This window comes from Varanus komodoensis, unplaced genomic scaffold, assembly GCF_004798865.1.
Source record: "Varanus komodoensis strain SLA01 unplaced genomic scaffold, ASM479886v1 scaffold1, whole genome shotgun sequence".
Classification (NCBI taxonomy): Eukaryota; Metazoa; Chordata; class Lepidosauria; order Squamata; family Varanidae; genus Varanus; species Varanus komodoensis.
The window spans coordinates 117,091,072-117,107,430 of record NW_025335268.1 but is presented as its reverse complement, the minus strand read 5'-3'; the positions used below and the strand labels follow the sequence as shown (position 1 = coordinate 117,107,430).

General features: G+C 38.5%; 1 protein-coding gene across 1 annotated transcript in view; it reads right to left on the bottom strand.

Moving 5' to 3' along the window:
* Positions 1-16,359, bottom strand: part of EIF2B3 (eukaryotic translation initiation factor 2B subunit gamma) — an 89,757-nt gene that overhangs the window by 49,389 nt on the left and 24,009 nt on the right. The gene's annotated exons all lie outside the window — the stretch shown is intronic.

Sequence of the window (16,359 nt, the reverse complement as noted above, 5' to 3'; positions counted from 1 at the left end):
TGAAGTCACTCAGCTCTGCATTCCACAGCCATTTTAAGACTCTACGTTAAAATCACTAGATGGTAAAAACTTTACAAGGGACATCTGTGTTCCCAAACCCTTGCTGGGGAATTAGTGGAGATGTGAATCATGATGGCTTCCATGACTAGAATATATCATACAAACATACACCTGCTGAATCAGTTTGCCATTGGCCTTATTCCATAAGTGATATGTACTCTAGTCAGTGAAAGCTGATGCTACAACTAATCTGTTAATCTTCAAGTTGCCACAAGACTGTGTTGTTCTTACTTGTAACAATCGGCCTTGTTCAGGAGAGCTTTGCATTAAATGGAAGTATTTTATATTACATGAAGAAAATGTCTGATCTTGTAAGAACTGTAGAAGAATTTTAAGTCAAGGATCCTAAGACAGCATTATTTTGGCAGCTCAAAGAAGTGTGTCTGACTCTTGCTTTCCTCAGTGAACACGTACTGCAAGTCTATGGTGGACAAGGGTGGTGGTGGGGTCTGCATATTGCTAGCTGCAGCCTGATTGTGTTTGTCTGCATTCAATTTGGGTCTTCTGCCATTGAAATAAAGGACTACAGCTGGAGTTTTAGGGAGCCATTCTAACCTCCAAAGCCACTGGATGGTGGGTATTAGAATAGAATGGAACTGCCCTTCAACCAGTAGGTGGGAGCTCTACTGACAGGGGGCACATACCCCTTGGAAAGCCCCAGAGGCATATAGCTAGTGCTGGTGGTAGCTGCCAAAGCAGGGCTTTCCACTAGATCCAAAACTCTTCTGTTCTTAAGAAGCCCCAGAAAGAGGCTCACTGCCTACATCAGCAAGAATCTGGCACAGGGCAGCAAATTTTGCAGTGCTTTGTTTTTCTGTGGAAAAGTTCCTTTCATAAGTTAGTAACAATTAATAAAAGTCAACTGCAAATACAGTATTAGGCAAAATTGGCAGTTTCAAAATTATAATTGATTTTTTCATGTGATTGTTCTTAGAATTATGTAAAAGAATAAATATATGCCACTGAAATTATATATCATTATTTATTTTGTTCTGTTCTGCCCACTAGCCAAAGATTAATGGGAGGTTTATAACACCACATAATACAATAAAAATGCAATATAAAATCTAACAGTAAGATAACAGTAAAATATCATAAAATTACCCTACCAAATTTAAAAGCCAGATTTAAAACCAAATTTAAACAGCTATGCTCTATCAAAATTAGAGTGTAAGATCTGTAAGAAAGTTGATGTAACACCCAAATATATTATTTAGAACTGATTATTTAATCAGCATTGTCAAAGAGGATAGTTTTAACTTGGTGATGGAAGGACAGTATGGTAAACAGGCTGGTAGAATGCTGCCAGAGGCAGAAGAGGGTGGGGGGAAAAACAAGGCTGACATGAGCCCAGCGTTCGCACCTTTCCCTGAAAGTGTCCCTACAGATGCACAGCTGCAGGCCTCTGATCTTTTGAGTGTGCAACAGAATTAAGTAAAGCTAAAGCTGAAGCTGCCCCAACAACCTTGGTGGAGAAGAGTTTAAAACCCTTGTTGAAACATATGAGTAGCTATTCTTTGCATTGCTAAAAATAGTGTAGCAACAGTTTTCACTACTTTCCCCCTAAATATAACAATGTAAGAGAAGTACATAATATTGTTTTTAAATCCTTAGAAATGTTCCAATAAAAATGTATTCATTATAACACATGAATATAACAATAAGCGTGCTTAAGTTTCCTACTTACATGTTTCAGATCAAGTAACAACAATAAGTTATCATATATGGGAACAAAAAATTAACTTTTAAGGGTTTTTTTTTTTTTTTTACAAAATATAAGGTAAACATGGCCAATTAAGTCAATCTCTAGGGCACCAGAAAATTTTCCATTGCAAACTGAATATTGTCCAATGCAAATAACCTCATTCGAATTATTCTAATTCATATAGGACAATTTCTGGAAAACTCAAATTAATGAGTGTATGTAATTTTCATTTGTAAATTAATGAGTGCACGTAATCAATCAGGAGTGGGGGTTAAAAAAAGCACTGCTGAAGAAGCCTCTGCACTGATCCCACCTTAAGCACCATGCACCTTCAGGACTTTGTGTGAGCTCCTACCATTTTACTGCCCTACCCCAACTTAGGATTGTTATGCTGTAACGTATTACATTCAGAAGTTTACAAATTCAGTCCAAGCAATGCTTATTTGGGAACATTGTAATTTGATTGTGCTTTGTTTTATAAACATAGCTTTTTATTGTGTTTATTCGATAAGCAAGGACTAACACAAAAGGCTTAGTGTTTCAGTATAGAAGTACTATTCCAAATGCATATTTTAGGAATACTTATTCATATAAGGTAGAATTCATACTAAAATACTGCTATAAAATAATAGTAAATATGGGTCCAATGAGCTCCTTCATATTTTTATAGAATTTTCAGAAAATCCAGCCAAAAGCAGGAATTATGGCCTTTAAGTGTAAAGATAAGTTGTTTATATTTTCTCCTAATCAAACTGCACTGTGTGAAAGGTATCTGGTATGGAAAAACAGCTCCCAGAGAAGAAAATGGAAAGAATTAGTAGCCTGTTTAAATTTAGGGAAGTCTATACAGTTTTGAAACTAATGAGGGCTGTTTGATGCCCTCAAAGCTTCTAGCAAGGCATACTGCAGGTGCAATAATATGGCCTCTCAACATTTCCTAGGATAGTACATATGGCTTCCAAGGTCAGAGCTGGGTCTTCAGCCTCAGAGAGGCCTTCCACCTTCTTTTCACAACAGCTGGTTCTCCCTCTCCCTCTCCCTCCCCTGTACTGGCTAGACTCTGAAGAAAGAAGAGCATTTTTGGAGCTGGCATGTGGGGGTGTTCCAGGAAACAGTGGAACATAGTCCTCCTGTCTTCCACTGGATGCTTGTAATCCTCCATGTTTGTATGGTTAAAGGCAGTCACACTGGATGGTGCCTTCTATTCTTACTAGCTAGAATGTCCTCATAACTGCTGCCCCGTATCTATGGCTAGATTCAATATACTCTATGAACTTGCCTTTTCCTGAAACTCTACTGCACATTCCAGTTGTAATGGGATGATCTGAAGGGCGAATTGAACAGATAGCTACTTTACAATGCAGAGCCTTTGAGAAAAGATGGCAAACAAAAAGAAAATACATTGCAATACATTTTAAAAGGATTGTATGTTTTCTCAGTGACTTCCATGAGTTGGAAGGTAACATTTGATTATCCATATAAGGCAGAATTTAATCAGGGCTCACTGGGTTATCAATTTTGAAACCTCATGACTATCTTCTCCTCTGTGGAAGTAAAAGACAACCATTCAAGCAATTCTTCAAAAAGGACTTGCTTCAAGAATGAAGTAATTAAGCAATATATCCACTGAAAACTTTAGGATCAAGGAATGGGAACTTCAGACTCACTCTAATGATGAAGCAATATCTCCAACTTGGAATTGCAACTGCAAATCTGCCTGAAGCACAACATAAGCACAGGATAGGATGGCATTCACTTTTTAGAGGTTCTACATCAACCAACAGAAATGAAAATTGTACAGTGACACATTCAAATCACCAAGACATCAGATAAAGTGGAGTTTGCCTTTCACTTCAACATCGTCTGAAAAGGGGGTAGGAGGAGAGCACATCTAGCTCTAAAGAGAAATTTGACCATGTGTTTGCTGATGTGGTAACTGAAGGTGTGATTCCCCCCTCACTCTGCTTTCCCATTTTAAAAGGGAAACAGTGTACAAAATATGCCTTTTGCCAAATTTATTCATTGAAGGGCTTCAGCCTCGACCACTCTCCCCTGTCGGCCCCATTACTTTACACATGAGCTACACTATATTTTTCATACATATGGTCACAACATGTTTCAGGTTAATTCCACATGTTCCTTTGTTATCGACCCAGCCTGTCTTCCGACATACAACTGAGAACAGGATACATCTGTCTTACTGTCAACACACAACTGTTTCCTTGAAGAACCTTGAACATCCTCTCTGTTTTGAGACATATATGTCACCCAGAACAAAGGGAACCACTGTGTAAAATGCACCACTTCATTACATAGAGCACTTGGCAATTAAGTTACTGCTGGAGAAAACTCCCCCTTCTCCAGTTTTTAAAGACAGTACCTGAAGCCAGGAGGCTCATAAGAAGACTGGGGGTAGAGGGTTGGGAGTGAATATCTGCCTGAGAAGAAAGAAGTGAAGAAAGGTTCCAACCTGTCTCCTGATTTGAGCCATTATAGCTTCCTATAGCATGACTTGGACTAGAGACCATCAGGTGCATTAAGAAGAACATTTCTGTGATTGATGACCTGACAATCACCATTTTAAATTCTGCTAAATAACTGCAAAAGCAATTAACACAAAGTAACTCCCATTTCCTTGGATGCCACAGAAACCAAGCCCACCTCTCCTGTAAGACTAAAACCAGTCAAAGTAATCTCAACTGCCTTTAAATTGTAGAGTTTACAGCACTGAGATTTAAATGACTTAAACTTTATAGGTTTTTTTAATGAAAGAATAACTTTAAACTATTTATGTACTAGCACTAATTAAATTTGCCAGATAACTGGATACACTTCTTTGTCTGTGGCTACTATATTACTGGCTTTGGAAACAGTAACATGAAGGGGAAAGCAAAGCAAAAGTACAATAGGGCACAGTGTTTCATATCCAGTCCTTTCTTCTGCAGATAAAGGAAAATATATTGGAAAGAGTCTGGAATCATGCACTTAGACATTTAATTTCATGAATGGACAATGGGGCAACATAATTAGGGAGAAAAGTTAAGCATGAGAGTCTAAACAGAACAAACAGAAACTATACATCATCCATTGCATGCTTAACTTGAATACGTTAATGGTTCTACTTTTGTTTCCATTTCAGTTCTGCTATTTATACACATGTATCTATAGTCTGCACAACTATGAGTTTGTAGCACAAGTCTAATTTTACTCAGAAGAAAGTGCCAATGTGTTCATTGTGGTTTCTATCTTGAAAGTTGAGGTCCTCAATTGTTTTGGACCCATAAAATAATTTGGGAATTTGAGAGAGTACTAAGGACACCATCACAAAATGCCTAAACAGTGGGTCTCCACTTTGACATCTACCTGTTGTATCTTTGGATCTTAGCTGCATCTTTTCCAGCAAAAACTACAGTTTTGTGTCCATTGGACAAAGTATCTTTAATAAGGGATTGTCTAATTTAACTAATGGCTAGTGGCACAATACAGCTAATACTTCTTTTAAACAGATGTTTTGGAATGTCCAGAAGTTGCTGCTTTTGGGGCGGAGGTTAATTCTGTATTGGAATAAAATGTATATCAGTACATTCACTGATGTACATGTCCCTTTAAATTATCTACCTGCTGAATGGATGTTAACAAACAGGAGGCTACACTAGTTTGAAGGCTAATATTACAAATTTGGAAAAATAAACATCAAGTCATATGCAGCAATGGATTGAAGACCTTGCATTATTTTGAAATAGGAATGGGTAGCACATTGACACCAACTTCAAGTGGCTATTTTTCTGGATATTTAGTCTGCTTTTGTTGAAGTCTTTGTTTAATTGCTAGAAAGCTGTATGCATTTTATACAAACCCATGTATGTACATGAAAAAAACAGAAAATAATCAAGGCCACCCAGCCAGCTGTGGTTTGTAGCACATGGTAGAATATGTGGCTTTCCTGATGATTAATTTTGCATTGCTTTTTTATTATTCTATTCTATTCGAATAGCACTGCATTTTGTGTTCAGTGGTTTCATCCGAAGAATATAAATTTTTCATGAAGACCAAACAACAAGGGGCAATTACTTAGTGTTCTATCAGAGAAGCACAAGAGGGTCAAAAATATAAAATAAACCTCTGTCAAGGAGGTCAGAATTCATAGAGATAAGCCTGGAAGCAGATGTTTTGACACCAGATGTCCTAAAAAGAAGTGTAGGTCAAGATAACCATGTACAAAAGACTGAATGTTTTCTTCTATGATGTTTTCTGTTACTATTCATTGCAAAAAGCTAAAGATGTAAATTTCATGTGAATGATGACTGTGGCAGCTGGTCTCCACTGGAGAGATGGGCTCATTCTATATTAGTAGTACGCACCTACAATAAAGTGTATTTTTAATCTAAAATTGCTTGCTGGTGTTACCTGTCTCTCTCATGGTCAGCCAATGAACAAAGGGGACTTTTTTCCTCAAGAGATCCTCAAGAAGTAGAAAATGGTATATAAATTTGAGTAATAAATAAATAAATAAATAAACTTCTGGACTGATGCCCATCATATGCATTCCATTTAATTTACTCATAGAAGTAGAAGTTTCACCCATGTATGGCAATTACAGATGCTGAAGACATAGTGGAAATGCAACCTCTTCTCTGCCCTTGTATACTGGAGAACCTGCAGTTTTCACATTTTGCCACCGCACACAGATCTGCTGAAACCTGGTGCAGCTGCAAGTCACATTTCAACAACAAAATCCCACATGCATTCCACTAACTGAATAAAGCAGGAAACACCTCCCTCATTTGGGGTTGTATACCACAAAAATAATGAGGTTTTTTTTGTTTCTATCAGAGCAATTCCAGAAACTGCAAGTTCCTACATGATAGTATTGATTTAATTAGCCTGCACAGCACATTTTGTTTGTGTTAACAGACCTCCAACGCATTTATTAAAATGGAGTCATAAATGTTAACTGCTTACTCAACTACTTAAAGATGACCAAGTGTGTAGAAGATACTTCAAAACTCTTTACAAGTAAATGCAACATGTTTTTAAGTGAGTTCAAACAATATTTAATTTTAAAAAATACCCATTCAGTCAATCAGATTATACAAATCTTGCAACCCTGCCAGCAATAAAATACAAATTAAAGTCATGAAATAATTTCTGGAAGTAGAAACCCTGCAGCACTGCAACTCTATTCCTGGCAACAAGGACAATCTTCCATGTTAAAACAAATCTAGACAGCAACAGAATTGGAAGAATATTGACCCATAGAGTTCAAACTAATATGGATCCTAAGAGTTTGAGGCTAGATCTAAGTTTAAACATGAGGCAACCCAACAAATAAATATTAATGGGTCGATATTCAGGGCTTTTAATCATCTCTAAATTTCTTATTTTTTCTTCTGTTCAAGAATATAGAACTTCAAGCCCATGGAGCCCATCTGGCTATGTCCGCTTCTCATGGCCTTTTCTCCAACCATGGATTGCTTGGTAGATCCCTTGTTTTTGTGCCTTCCCCCTCACCCCCATTCTAAAAGATGGCATGTGTCTCCTCAGGCTTAATTACTGGCAGTAAGGGCTTTAAGCTAAGATATGCTGGCATTTCTATATGTTGGCCCTGCTCTTTTTTTGCCTTTGGCCCTACCGATTACAGCCTCTGAATTGACCCTACCAATTGAAATGCAGCCTCTGAAACAGAATCTTGCCCTCTGGCTGAAATATACCCTTACTGTTTTTGATCCAGTACAGTAAATAAACTCAAACATCTACAATACTGACTGATAAAAATATAATTCCCATATAATACAGACATTTAAAAAGCAACAAGGGGCCTAAATAAGTGTAAAGATATACCTTCAAAAATGGCCATGTTTGCATACACTTTTAAAGTCACAAATCATGTTTTAATATGGGAGTTGGCAGAAGATAGACTGGAATTTACAAGTAGATATCTGGGTGATTTGCCGTCAACTGGCAGGGATTTCTGGCTCCAGAAGTGACACTCCACCCTGGTGCAAATTACAGCACTGAAATGAAGAAAACTTTGGATAACCAGAAGTAACTGTGTGAATGGATTGGGCACTCCATTCAAGTTTCAGTACTCAGAAAAAAATCTAAGTTCAAAATTAATTAATTCTAAGTGCATTTCTTTGGAACTAGCCTGCAGTTTGTAGACCTGATGTTTTAGTGTAAAAAAAGTAGGTTCCACAAGCCTGAAGCCTGCCAAAGTTTAATAAATCATGATGTAAATGAGCTTCATACAAGCTCCCAATTCATCCTCCCTTTTCACTAGGAGATAAACAAACCAGGAAAAGGAGATCTTTACATGACACAGAAGCCAGCGTTTATTGTTGACTTATGACCCCTGACTTGTATGGACACAATAAGACAAAATTCCAGGTTCAGACATCACACAAGGCTCTCTTTTGGAGTATTACTTATGCTCAGATGCAAAGTAGAAGCGAATGGACTGCATGTACACAAATTAGTTTATCAAGCCATGACGTAAAGTGACTTGTGAATATGGCCAATGTGTACAAGCTATAAGAGCCTACTCCTATAGCACTGTTTCATTGTTGGTGGTACCTCACACCTATAGGCATTTTTGCTTTTTATGAGTTCAGGGACTGGAAGAAATTTAAGGTAGCGTGTGGATACACATCTGTGTGTGCAGTTTTCATTTTTCATTTTAGCAACAGCTGTGTGCTGAAATTAACCCCTGCTAATTTCACTGAGTTCCCCCCACATGTTTAAAAGGGCAAGTGGGGAGACATTTTTGGCATCAGAAAACAGTTAGCAGTTGTACAGGGTAGGGGACCAAAAAAGCTGCAAATGCACTGTGGAAATGAGAACATAGGAAAATACTGTCTGAGTCAAAAGAAAGAGAAAAAACAATAGAAATGTCCTAAGAAAGCAAAGAGCATGGGCGGCAGCAATGAAAAAACAAAGCAAAAAACACCCTTGCAGGGGTTGGGACCATTTAAACTGAGAATGAAAGCACATGCTACAAGTAATAGATTCCAAACACGCAAAGCAGATGGTATGGAATACCCACTACCAAAGTCTTCTCTTTAACACAAACTTGAGCATTTGACAAAATAGTGATAGGAAAGACAGAAGTGATGAAAGGAATGAAAGCCCCAGAATATTAACATGTGAACCTGCCATCAATAAAGCACCAAGATTATCCAGTTTTGCCATATTCTTTAAAAAAAGGAAGAAAAACACTTTAAACACTTTCAGAGAAGATATAAGACAGATGTTATTGAGAGCAACCAATAGCCTTTCTCGCATATATATATATATATATATATATATATATATATATTACCCATGATAGTGCCATAGCAATGCACAGAGAGGTTAGGAGCTCTTTAAAATTGCCATGTGCACAAGCTAAAGTGAAATAAGACACAGGATAGGCACACATCAAACACTAGTAGTTTTCAGGCACTGCTATTCACTGCATCATTTAAGTTTTATTGTAAACACTTAGGGTGTGAAAGAATAATTAAAGAGGAGTTTTGGAGGTAGTGATAAATACAGAATTGACAGGACCAAGCTTGAAGATTCAGGTTTTAAAGCCAGAATTATACATAGTAAAATTAGAATGATGTACCAACTGGTTCCTGGGATATTTTTAAAGGTAGCTTATAGGCCTGAAGTGGCACTAGTGGGAGAGAGCAATGCTATGGCTCCTAGACATCATCTGAGCAGGCAAAGGTTATTTTAGATTCCCAGATCTAAGGCTGGAAACAGAACTCTTGCCTTGGAGCTGGGAATCCATGCTTCAATTCACATTTCCCTCTGCAAACAACTATTAAAGAACTGAACCAGCTGCCTCCCTGAGGCTGGAAACTCAAGCTTGGAGAAGAAATGCTCCTCCTGCTCTCCACAGAATTGTACCTAAATAGTTTGTAGCATTAATCTCACGACACTATACAATCTCTAGAGTTACCTGAGCTGTCAGCCTTCCTGAAATCTTAAAAGAGAGCGGTGGGGGAAATAAATACACAAATGAGAATCAGTTATATGGGATAATCAGTCAGGAAAGGAGCCAAACTTGTGTTGAAATCATCCTAACCTTCTGGTCCATGTCCTATTAAGATGTTTTTGGACAAATCCATTTACAAGTTAGGAGGCGGGATATCAAACTAATGAGGAAATTGTGCAGCAGCTACTTTGCTGAAGGGGGGACTAGGGGGTGCTTCTAGACAGACAGCTCCTCATGCTACCAGTCAAAAGGCACTGTGCAGCTTATTCTGCCCTTTCCACCTTAGCCTCAGTTTTGTTTTGGGTTTTTTTGTGGAAAGGAGTAATGATTGGAAAACATGAAAAGGTTACAGAAGATGACCGGAGCACCTGGACCCCTCAAATTCAAGTGAAGTAACCGCAGTCCCACAATAAATTACATCTAGAAGAAGTCTAGCTTTTCTGCAGGGAGTACATACAGCAGTTTCCAGTAATGAATATAAAAAACACAGGACAGATTAAAGGGAACAGAGTCTCCCATTGAAAGGAAAGCAGAGACAAAGCTCTCTAGCTCAGAGACATTCTGATTTAGAAATTTGTCTTTCAGCCAGATAAGGCCTCTGGGTAACCAAAAGCATTGTGCAAAAGCACTGCCAAGAAGATACCATTTTCACATTTTTAGCACTAATGCAGAAACTTTCACATCCCCTTCCCAGTGCATATCTATTGCATGCATCTCCCAAGTGGAAGAAGACTGCGAAAAGCTACTTTGGCTGCTACAAAAGATAGAAGGTGCAAGAGTCATGCGTGCATTGGCACTTCTGAACATCTACAGCTACATTTTGAGGAGGAAACCAACACTAGGAACTGGCATTGTAACTGAAGATAGATTCATAGCACTCGTTCTACTACCAGACTGTATTTTCAGACACCTTGCAGTATATATCCACATGAATCGCAGTCATGCAAATGATTTATCTGCCTTTCAACAAGAGAAAGTCTTTCATCTGAGATTTAAACAACCCTCTCATATCTGTCTCACTAGGTCATAAAAATACTTTCAGAAGTGTGATGACTGAAGTCAGGGTAAGGAGCCATAGGAAATAAGATTAAAAAACAAATCTTGTTTGAGGGCTTTTGCCAGCTTTCTTCTCCCCCACCCCAACTCCAGACATTCAGTAGTTTCACAGAACTTCATAAAAAAAAAGCTGTAGATTGCAAGCCAAAGCTGGTAAATTCAACATTATTAAAAGTGGATATAAAAACCCTTCAATCAGCCTCAAAATTATAAAATGGGCTTTGCAATATGTTCCTACATTCTCTTTTGATTTCCAAGCCTTTCACACAAATGGATTGGACTTCCTTTACATTTTTATGAGAAAACACATTGATTTTTCTGAAAACAAAGAAAGCTATGATTCAGTCCTTGAGTTTCTAACTAGAACCCAAGACATTCAATTTTTTATAGTTATTCAGATTGTTAATCAAGACTAGAAAGAAGTCTGTCCATGGGACACACATAATGAACTAGCCCCAACAAACTTAACAGAAGTATACAAATGCCAAGTAATCTGAATCAGTCTCTTTTCTAAGCAGGGGTGAGGAATTCCTTCACGATGGGGTGGCCAAACTTTCCCGCACTGGGTTCTCCATGGGCCAGATGACATAGGTAGGCAATCCCAATCCCTCCAAAAGGCATTCATCTGAAAAATTAGTTATGCAAAACACCCAGTGCACATTCACAAAGCCTGATGATTACTACAATAACCCTACAAGAAAACTATTCCTCTACCTTGAAAAATATTCATATTTAAATGAAGCAGATTTTCTAAAAGTGAGAGATAAGCTGAATTTCTGACTGATATTTCCAGTTGTGGCAAGATGAGCCATCTTTCATGCAGGCCTAAAGGAAGAAGTATTTTTTTTAACCCAGCCCTTTCTTGGAACATTTGGAGTTGAGTGGGTGAGCAAAAATAAAGCTGAAACACAGAAATAAAATAATTTTGACACAATCACAGCTTCAGTGGTCTGGCTATTGGGATAAGAATGGAGTTGAATGCAGGAAGAATCCATTATTCTTTCAATAGCGTCTGGTGCAGTTAAATATGTGCTTGCATACTCTTCTTCCTGAAAAGCTTAAAAAAATTCAATAGCCGCTTGGCCTGGGAAAGAGGTGTTCACTGAAATGCTAACACATGGACCCAGGCACAGAGCACTTACACTACCTGAGGAACAATATTTCTCAAGTACTCTTAAAAGCAAAGGCTGCAGGAAGAATGGAGTCTGAAGAGGCCTAGTTAGTTCTCAGGGGCTTTTTTAGACCATTCTATCTGGGATCTGTTCTTTGGGTACAACCACAGAGCTCTCACCCATTCTAATGCAAGAATTGAAAAATGGGGCCCTGGCAAAAATAATCAAACTTGCTGAAAGACTTTTCTGGCACAAATAGCTTTAATAATAATGCAAACAGAAATTGACATTTATTTTTACGTAGGTTCTACCCAGGTTTACCTAGCTGAAATTCATAGCACTGTTAACCTAGATTATGTTATTACTGTTCTACCTGGCTGAGCATCAAGTGAAGAGTGCAAAAATGTTCAACAGTGTTCCCTTTATTTGGCTGTAGCAAAACACAGCTTCTCCAATGAGTGTGGTGTTCAACACCCAACTCTTAATATAGAAATTAGTGACACCGATTGTGGGCATCTGATAATCTCTGGGCTATTATACTGATGCTTTCTATGGCAAATTTAGGCAAGGATACAGCTTTTTCATCTGCTATTTTCACAACCCAATATGGATAATGCATTTTAACTATTCTTCAGGGGGATAAACATTTCACCCAATATTAGTTCCACCATCTTATGGCAACAATTCATTTAGAGCAATTTGCGTACACTCAAGCACTGGTTTAGAGGACTCACTTCTCTTTCTTGGTTTTCAGACCATTTGGTGCCATCCCCTTCTCTTCTGCTCATCCTCATAACCATGCTGTGAAGAAGACTGGGGGTGGGAAGAGGAGATAGTATTTCTACTGTGCACAGATAGAGCTGAGGATGGATGCTATTGATCAGCTAATAACAGCTAAAACAAGTAGAGACTGGTCATAATCTTGCAAGATCCATTAAATTTCCCCCATGCACATGCAAAGTGGTCATGGAACATTTTATATGTAGTCACAATAATCGAGTGTAGCTAAGGAGAAGTATATAATACTGACATCTGGTTACTTTTATGTCCATTTTCCATCTCCTCCATCTGCCAGGAGGAAATGGAATTATCTCTGGTCCTATTTCAGTTTGACTTTTGGCTTGAATTTGATACTGAAATGGCCTGGATCAGCCTGACAGATGAACTTTGTTGGGAGGGAGATGAAACGGAACTCTGCTGAAACTTCTTGCCTGCATACTGCCTTTAGTATCTTATAGGAGCTGCTCTGCAAAGTTGGGTGTCAGAACCATCACTCCTTTCTGCAAGGTTTCAGAAAGCAGCATGGAGGATGGTTCATCCCCATGGCATTTGAGCTGTGGGTATCTCACAAGGCTGGTGCCCCTACTGGATTTATTTTAGCACTAGACCAAATCTTTTTGTTTACTCAGGCATTTCAACTGGATGATTTTTGGGTTTTCTCATACTGGCTGCCTTGTTTGATGCTGATGCAATTTTACCATCCTAGTATCCACACAAATGAAAAGAATTTTAAAATACAAAAACACAATAATACTTTCTCTCTTATTTTATAATGCAAATAGAAATTGCTCTCTCCCTCTTGTTGTTGCTAGTCACGAAGTTGTGTCCGACCCATTGCGGCCCCATGGGCAACACTCCTCCAGGCCTTCCTGTCCTCCACTATCCCCCAGAGTCCACTCAAGCTCACACCAACTGCTTCAGTGACTCCATCTAGCCACCTCATTCTAGGCCATCCCCTTCTTCTTTTGCCATCTATTGCTCCCAGCATTAGGCTCTTCTCCAGGGAGTCCTTCCTTCTCATTAGGTGGCCAAAGAATTTGAATTTCATTGTCAGTATCTGGCCTTCTAAAGAGCAGTCAGGATTGATCTCTAGGACTGACTGGTTTGATCGCCTTGCAGTCCAAGGGACTCGCAGGAGTCTCCTCCAGCACCACAATTCAAAGGCCTCAATTCTTCGGCGTTCAGCCTTCCTTATGGTCCAACTTTCACAGCTCCCTCTTACATTAAAGCAATTCAGTTCGACAAGTGAAGTTTTTGACTTAATTTGTCAACAAACTGAACAACAACAATCCCAAAAGTTATCCTGTGTTATTTTTGTCCTAAATAAAAGTTTCTAAATAGATCTTCAACTAAAACAGAACGTCTCAGATGATGTCACAAAAATATATATTTCTTGATATTTCATTTGCTTTTCTACCTGCTGGTACTGACTTGTGCCTCTGTGAATGTGCTGGCCATACACTATTCCCTCAGCAGCCAATGCAGTAAGTGTAACAAATTGGCATTATGTAACCCCAGTTAGTTCAATCAATACCAAATGTAGCTAATTTTGAAAACAATGAGATCACTTTTGTGTCTTGTCAAACTGCAAAGCATCTGTTAACCAAGTGATGGGGTTTAAGTGAGAGCTCTTGGAGGCCAAAGTTTCTTGGAGAAAGGCAAATCAATAATAGCTTGGAAAAAAGATCCCACAGGTATTTTCCTGGTAGCCAGCTGGAAAATGCTGTGCTTAGTGTCACAGCACAGTAAAAGAAGCTGCAGAAAGAACTTGGGCTGAGTTTGGTAATACAGATGCTGTGTCTCTCAAGGACTGAGAATATTTAATGTTTTGGGAAAGAACAACCACTTGCTATTCCCAAAGTGCTTTATGTAATATTTGTTTCTCTATTCTCCTTCTTTACATTTATCAATACATTTCCGACGAGGGCAAGGGTGTTAACTCACTCTGCATTCCAGTCTGCTTTGCGTCATGGAGTTCCACAGCACATTGATGAGTAACATATGTCTAACATGTGGCCGAGAAGTTTCAGACCGTGTTCAAACAGCCATGGATAACTCTTCTGACCTCTGACTCAGCCTTCTGTGCCATCCCAATAGCACAGTAAAATTATTCTGTGTAACCTGTCAACTTAGAAACAGTCCACCAAAAGATACTGCACAGTCAAAAGACCAACACATTGACAGGACCGAGATAAACACTAAAAGCACACAGAATGGATCCTCTGAAAAAGTACTCTAAAAGGAACACTTAAAATTGCCAGTAATGAAACGCTCATCTGGGAATTTGCTGGTGTTTTCCAGCTTCTTCATATGAAAAACATGATTAGTGTTGTTAAGACACAGGATCACTCACCTGGAGGGATGAATGTAGCTCAAAAACATCCATTCAAATACTCTTTATTGAGCTACCACCCATCATCTTCAAAATTTTAAAGTTTTATTAAAAGCTCATGAAAAGAGGGAGAAACCAAGGTACAGGAATGCAAAAGGTGTATACATGCATGCAAAACAAACAACCATCAATAAGCATGCGCTTGTGCACATGCGGGTGCGCGCACACACACACTATCAATAGTTTATGTGGTGCATTCCTAGGCGGAAGATTCCTCAGAATGCCGGCAAAGGTGGGGCAATACCACACGCAACTATGACGAGGTGCTGCAATTTCTGAATTCACTGTCAGCAAGACCTACCAGGCTTTATCTCTTTTCAGTTTCAGTCGGCCAGCAAAGAAACATTTATCCATCAGAACTTCCATTTATCTAAGACTTTATAGCTAATTTAAACAGTATAAGGAGCTTTTGACTGTTTTTATGCAGAGCAATCTACTAAAGCCAGTTTCTAGTTTGCTTTCAGAAGATAGTTTAGTTTTTATACACATACACACAGATAAATATGGGGCCTAAGCAGCTCTATTCGTCACCTTCTGCAAATATGCACAGATTTTACAGAGACGCATGCACAACCTTCAGTTTTGCATGATGGCCAGTGCACAGTGATCTATACATATCAGGGGATGGAAGCTCATTTGGCTTTATTGTGAAACCTGAAGGCACAGCTGTACCCATGAAGCTTGGATTATAGCCATGGTACTTTATGATTTTATTTCCTGTTTTTAAACTGTGTTAAATATGGCCAATGAAAAAAGGCAGGAGAGAGAAAGAAAAAATCAATGTAAAATAGTGCTTTCAGCATAAAGTACTTAGTGTTTTCTACAAACACTAGTGATAGTAACAGAATATTTTCCATTACTTTTTATTCTAGAATACATCTGTCATGTCTCTCACAGAAACTGCTAGCAGCAGAATAAAAAAGCAGTATGTTGAAAAACAGAAGGATGCCTGAGCACAAGTGTTACTCTAACTTTCAGCTCAGACTTTTCTTCTAAGTTTATTCCATTTTCTGCCTGTATTTGCAACTCAACATAAATGATATAGTAGTACTGTTGTGACTGGATCATCATGGTGACATAAGGTTCAAGAAGTGTGCCTTACCTCAAAGGTTTGCTGAGACAATAACATTAGGGCAATGTATATATGTCATTGTGATTTCCTTAGAGGAAGAATAGGAGGAGAAGAAAACAACTTGTTCTATACCTGAGTGCACAGACATTCTTGCACACAATTTTGCATCCTCCAAAATACATGGAAAGCACCTTGTAATCC